Source organism: Athene cunicularia, assembly GCF_003259725.1.
Source record: "Athene cunicularia isolate RWA chromosome 3 unlocalized genomic scaffold, athCun1 chr3_part1, whole genome shotgun sequence".
Classification (NCBI taxonomy): domain Eukaryota; kingdom Metazoa; phylum Chordata; class Aves; order Strigiformes; family Strigidae; genus Athene; species Athene cunicularia.
Window position 1 is genome coordinate 75817925 of NW_020799097.1, and position 6708 is coordinate 75824632.

At 45.1% G+C, this 6708-nt stretch overlaps 1 long non-coding RNA gene across 1 annotated transcript; it reads right to left on the reverse strand.

Moving 5' to 3' along the window:
- Window positions 1–1203: 1203 nt before the first annotated feature.
- LOC113478937 lies at window positions 1204–4669 on the reverse strand. The gene is made up of 3 exons (XR_003398163.1): window positions 4559–4669; window positions 2212–2350; window positions 1204–1308 (listed from the first exon to the last, which is right to left on the reverse strand). It is a non-coding gene; the product is annotated as an uncharacterized LOC113478937 (long non-coding RNA).
- Between the last annotated feature and the right edge of the window lie 2039 nt (window positions 4670–6708).

Consider the following 6708-nt stretch of genomic DNA (forward strand, 5'->3'; position numbering starts at 1 on the left):
ACTGAGGGCCACAGCATTCCTCCTCACTCTCTTCCTCATGAAAGTGCCAAGGAAAGGCAACTGTGAAAGCTGTAAGAGAGTTATAAACATGAATAAAGAAATGTTTCATTCCTATGCTGGTTCTCAGCTAGGATCCCTATTACAAGATAAAGTTGAGGCAGGAGAAAAGGCCTTTCCTCTTTTTACATCTTTAGAGAGTAAATATGCTAAAAATAAAACTGCAGAAGAGACAGTAAACCCGATGCAAGTCTCTGTTATATATATTAGCATACCAAAGTCACCGTCATGAACCCAGTGTTTGGAGTTTGCCTGTTCATTAGCTGGATTGCTCCATTTTGACGGTGCACTGGTTTAGCACTGATGTAACATCTTCAAAGTCAAACTCTGTGAGCCCAGTTTGAAAGACTGTAAGCATTTCCTTCAGGTGGCCAGGCAAGCAAAGCAAAATGAAAGCTGCTGGTGGGTGAAAGGAATAAAAAAAAACAGGATAGAGAGTGTGATATTTCTCAGTCGCACTGGAAACGCTGCAGGAATCCTAAAGAACACATCCAAGCTGAAAGGAGAAAGAGACAATTTTTGGCTGGAGTTGGTGCAAACAATTACTATGCAAGCACTGAGGGCAGACTTGCCTCTTTTTTTCAGTGGTTCAGGGAATAGATTTGGCTGTGGGGTAACGGGCAGCAACTCCTTTTTAATGCTTGCCTGTCTGTGTAACACAACCAGAAAACTTCATTTCTGCACTGGGAAATGCCACTTAAAAATCGAGCCATTGGTCCTTCATTCAGAAACCTGATGTTAGCCCAGTTATTCTCTCAAGTCATCTTTGCTGGTGAAGTCTAATTTCAACTGCATGTGTGTCTTTATCTTTTCTGAAGCAGGAAATATTAATCACTAAATCTGATTGGTCTCACTGCTGCTTACCCCAGGGCAGCTTTTTTAGCTTATGAAAACTGGTGTCAGTTGACATCGTCATCCACATGGCTTGATGAGTAACAGCCAATGCTGAGCTATTTCCATTTTAACTAGACAATAAAGCAGAGAAGCTGATAAACGCTGAGGTAAGGTAGATTTCAGCAGGGAGGTTTTATGAAATGAAGTTTTCTCATTGGCCTCATACCCATCCTATTACTGGAAATGGAGCTGCCTATGCTCATCCTTTTAATGTTTTTATTAAGAGATCTCATCAAAAGACAAGAGAAGACTGTGCAGCCAACTGAGAAAATTAAGGGGGAAAAGGCTTATTGTTATATATATGTTCTTTCCTCCCACTTTTGCAGAGCTGTTCTTGATCCTTTCAAAGCAGTCTCCCTTTGAGAAAAGAAGATGCTGTTAGCTCAAATCATACAAAGAAGAAATTACAACAGTTAGTCTTTTATGTTAATGTTTGAGTCCATTAATGCCATTATTATTTATCTAGCACAAACTGAATGCTAGAGGCTTTTCAGATAGCAAACTCCGTGTCCCAGTGTATGGTGTATGGGTAATACATGCAAGAGAATGTGTGAGTCGGCATCTAATTAGGTGCTGGCCCGCAAATGAGGAGCTGGGCACTGGGATCCCAGCTCTGCGGCACAGGGGTAAGCCAGGCTAACCACACTCAGCTCAGCTCTCAACTTTGAGGTATGAGGCCTGATCTCTCAGTGTGTTACTTCTCCTGCTGGTAAAAGAGAAGCCACTATACTTTGTGTCTTTAGATTTCAGAAGGTGTCAGGAAACGCAACTTCCCATGTAGATAAGGACTACTTAGCATACTGGGACATGCTCTCATTAGAGGCCTCCGTGCACTGCTACGGTGTAATACCTCAAAATGCATTTCTTCCTCTGCCAGAACACTTTTTGATTTTCTGTACTCAGTTCCACAAACATGCAGTGAAATTTCACCTGTAATTTTAACAAGTTTGCTCCATATGTCCTTTTAAAGATCCTTTTTGTCTTTGAAATTTTAAATTTTAAATTAAACAGAAGAGGTAAGGGGCAAGCTGAAGGATAGGGGAAAGTCTTACAATGCTTAGGATTAAGTTTATTGTAATTTCTTCCAATTTTTTCCCCTCCTGTGCTTCCTTGGAGGGAAGTTTGAATGGAAAGTCAGGCAGAGTTGATTCTTGATTTCTCTGGATACCACTGTAGAAGAAAATTCACTACACTTAATTGCCTAAGCAGGTAATACTTTCTCCTCTCAATATATAGGATTTTCCAAGCTGATACACTCACCTGTCCTCTAACAAAGTCTCTAAAAACCAGAGAGAAGAGGCTGACCTGGTCCAGAGGTTCTCCTCCATTTTGGGTGGAAGTGCAGAGATTAAGCACCTTCATAGGGTCACTACCACACATCCACACTTCAGAGAGACCCCTCTGGTGATAAACAAAAGCAGCAGGTGAAAGACAGGACAGAAAGGGAGAAGTAGCTGTGTTTCTTCTGATCCTTCTCACCTGCCCCAGGCCTTGTGTGTGCCAAAACAGAGGTCACAGGTGCTGCAAAAGGGCACTCTTCTTTGCTTTTTGAGGAACATCAGGGCTGGTCCTGATGAGCTGGAAAGAGCCTTTCCATGTTCCCTGGGGTATCCCATGGTTTCACAGACAGCAAAATGCTCAACAGGGATGTGCCTGGGTTTGGATTTCACACAGCCCTTTCTGAAGCCAAATGCCTGCATGACATTGTGCTATAAATGATGACATTAAAGACCCTGACACCCAAGGTCCTCTCTAGGGGACCATGGGCAGTCATCTCTCCCCCACTAACCTCAGTGGGATTAGTTGCTCACATACCAGAAGGTATGGGTTGGGGTGGTCAGTGGCCCCGGACACACAACCTGTATATAGATCTAGGAGATCTACACATACAAACATATAGCCTGTGCCAGAGTTGAACACCTCTGAAGCCTGTAGGTGTAGAGAGCAATTCAGAGTTTGGTTTATTTCAAACAAAGAATAGGTCCAGTGAAGATGTTTGGTTTGGGACCCCTGCCTATAGCTGAATCACATTATAGTTTTGGTCCAAGTATATCTCTACTATATCTCTGGCTGCAGACCTAATCCTTTATACATAAGTTGATGGCTGTGTGCACACACAGGCAAATGCAGAGAGGTCTCTGGGGAAGGCAGGCAGTGAAGTGGGGAATCTTGCACATTGGGAGCCTGCATGGAGCCCAGCTGATGAATAAATAGAGTGCTGACTTCTGACAGTGCCAGTTTCTTAACCTTTGGGATCATTAACAACTTCTGCCTTCCATTGGAAAAAAAGCCAGCAGTTCCTGCATTTTTCTGAGACACAAGTAAAGCATTTAGCACCACAAATAAGCTCATAATTTGACAGGCAAAATGCCAGGAAAAGTGAAAGCAGATTTCTCCCTCCAAGGCCCTGAATATCTTAATGATTCTTTACTTGCTTTTTAAATGCTATTTCCTTTTTGTTTAATCACAGGTTTGGGTCAAGACACTCTTCAAAATACCATGCCCTGTCCATGTGCATTTTCTTAACCTTAAAGATGTTCACAGTTTCCTGCTTTACCAGCCAAAACAAACGCAACACAGAAATGCCTATGCACATCCACAGCAGTCACCGAGTATGTTTCATTTTTAATTTATCTACAGATGGATGTACCATCCATACTTTCTTTTTTTTTTTTTTTCTTATATGCAAAGCCGGCAACCACAGAGTTGGCATAACAAGTATTCAAGAAGCTGTATTTGCTGTGAAACTCATCAAAAGGAATTAGATACAGTATGTGAACAATAACTTTAGATGACAGGGCTACAAAAATTGCTGAGGGGGATAAAGGCCGTAGGCAGACAGAATATTCAAGCCCCTTGAAAATGAAATAATGCTGTGTCTTCCCCAAAGGACTTCCAGCCAAGGAGCCCAATGGGTTTGCACAAGGGCTCTGGAATCTGGTGGCACCGTGGGGTAAGGTCTGCCTGTCCCTTGCTACTTGTTGGAGAGAAGTCTTTGGCTGCTCTCTTGGGACTGATCTGAGAGGATGGGATTGTTCTCCTTCCCCTACCTGTTCTCTGAAGGACCAAACTTCTGTCACAGCTGGTCACTCAGTATTGCAGAAATATGATGCTTCAGCACAGTGGGTGTCCCAGTGCTTTACTCATCTAGGACAGTGGTTCAGGGAAGAGAGTAATGTAGCACGGGGCTTTGCTGCATTTCAGTGGGACTGCTGCCGCATCAGAGCAAGGTGATAGTTGCAGCATTTGCATCAGGTCAGAATAAGTGAAATTCTGACTGAGTATAGGGCAAAAAAGATACCTGTGAGAGTGGTTCAGCATTGAAGCAAGTGCCCAGCAAGGTTGTGGACTCTCCATCCTTGAAGACAGTCACAACTTAACTGGACAGGCCTCAGCAACTTGCTCTAACTTTAAAGCTAGCCATACTTTGAGTGGGTGGTTAGACTGGAGACCTCCAAGGATACATTCACCCTAAAATGTGCCAGAATTCTGTGACAGGGAAGGATCCCCTCCCCTCCCTTCCCCATACATCTTTTTGGATAGGCACTTGCTGCTTTTCTGCTAGGAAGAAAAGGTTTGAAGGTAACCTATCACTCCACATACACACGTGATTTTGAGGAGAAGCTCACATCCTGGTGGCAATTTTTCAAAGTTAAATGACATGTTGAAGATCATGCAGTACATTGGCAGTAGAGCGTGACTATGCTCTGGTAGTCTGAGCACTAATGTTTTGTAGCCAGAGGATTTGCTCTTGCCTGGTCCCTCTAAGGAAAGGAAAAGAACATCTCTGTGGGTAGCTTCTGTGAGGAACCTGTCGCCATGGTGAAATGCCAGTTGTGATTATACTATGTAAACCTCCTGAAATCCATGTGTCAAGTGGCAAAAAATTAACCTTAAAATTAACCCCTAACAATCACATTAAAGGGAGAAGAATGATATATTTAGTTTTACTTAGTACTCACCAAGGAGAGAATGGACTCCAGCTTTGTTCATTAATAATTAATAAAAAATTTATTAATTTTCTTAAAGAAAGGGCTCAGTGTCTGAATTACACCTCCTTCTTGGATCCCAGTACAACTCCTTTGCTACTCGCTTTTGCATTTGCTCTTGGGATTTTTTTTTTTTTAAATCTTTTTTCTTCCACTTCTTGACAACAAATCCTAGAGAAGTTAGCCAGGCTGCAGGACAAAGACATTGATGCAGTTGGGAGAGCTGTGAGAGCCATATGCTGGTTGAGTTGCAAATAGACACAGGCCTGTTTCTCCTGCAGTCCATAGCAGGATGCTAAATAAGGGGTTCAGCCCTTCAGGAGCAAGCCCCCCCTCCGATGACTGTACACCCCACTCAATGCAGTGAGGTAGCTAGCAGTACCACACTCTAATTCATTCATTAATCGTGCCACAACGAGATGCATGGCTGAGCTGACTGCTGCAGGGGTGCTTTAGGGCTCTGGGTGTAAATAAAAACCCAAGTCCTGCTGCTACGCTGGCACAGCCTCACAAAGAGAGAGCACCCCACCACCCGGCAGGCGAAGCCCGCCTGCTTTCCGTACCCCGGGCGGTGACCCGGGCGGGCACCCCGCCGCTCCGTACGCGGAACGGGAGGGAGAGGAAGGGCGTGGGGACCCTCCTCTAGAGCCAGCAGTGCTTACCGGGGTGCGGCTGCCTGCGGCCGGGGAGAGGCTTGGGCAGAGCCCCCCGCTGCTGCCTCGCCCCTACCTGCAGCCAGCGGCGAGCGGCAATGAGCCGAGAAGCGCGTTAGTTTGCGGCGTGCGCTGAGTCCTCAACATGGCTTTTGCTCAATTTAGCGATAAAACAGACTTGCTTCTTGGCCAGTTCTCGGTGTTTATTTACCCCGGTGCAAGAACTCTCGGCATGAGAGGGGAGGGGGGGGAGGAGGGGCCGCCCCCCCTCCCCCGCCGGTCCCTGGGCGCTGCTCCCCGGCCGCGACGGGGGCTGGACCAAACACGGCCGGTTTCTGCTTCCCCAGAAGGTTTTGTGGAAAGGAAAGCAAGTGCCTCGTGGTGGGACACCGGGGGTAGAGGGTGGGAGGGAGATTTTCTTGGATCGGTGCAATTTCTGCATGTCAGAAGATTTGCACACGGTTCCTTGTTTCTTTTTTCCCCCTTCCCAAAGCTGTGAAATTTTAAGAGGTATGGAAAGCGCAGGTCCTTACTCAGGTTTTCGGGTCAGCGAGAAACTCGTGATCAGCTAAGATGAAATCGCTCTGACTTTTCCCTGGGTTTGTTTGTGACAGGCTGCTTACAGGGAGTGCATCGCATGCACCTTCGGAGCTGAAGGAGGAAGTCGAGGGAATTGTTCTGGAGTTGCGTGCATGTAACAGTGGTTAATTTGGGCAAAAGCCTGTGACAAGAGCAATCACAAATGATTTCCGAAGTTGATTGTATTATTCCATCACACAGAAAAGGGAAACTACAGGCCCCCTTTTCTTTCACAAGGTATGATTAATTCCCATTGATTTAATCACTGCTGGTGTGTGTGTCAAGTGGGGAAAGAACAGAGGGAAGAGGGAGGAGCCAATAGCAGAAAGCCAAGCATTATCTCTAATCCTAAATTTTCTTCACTGGAAGTCACTGAAAGGCCTCAGCTACAGAATAATGTTCATACACCTATTTTTTTTTTTTCCTGCCATAAACAGCAAAACATTTTATGAACAGAGTGGGGAATATGGATAGTAAAGTCAGGGCTCCAAGATTACTTCACTGCTTATGGTAAAGTGCTGCAAGTCTGGATTTGA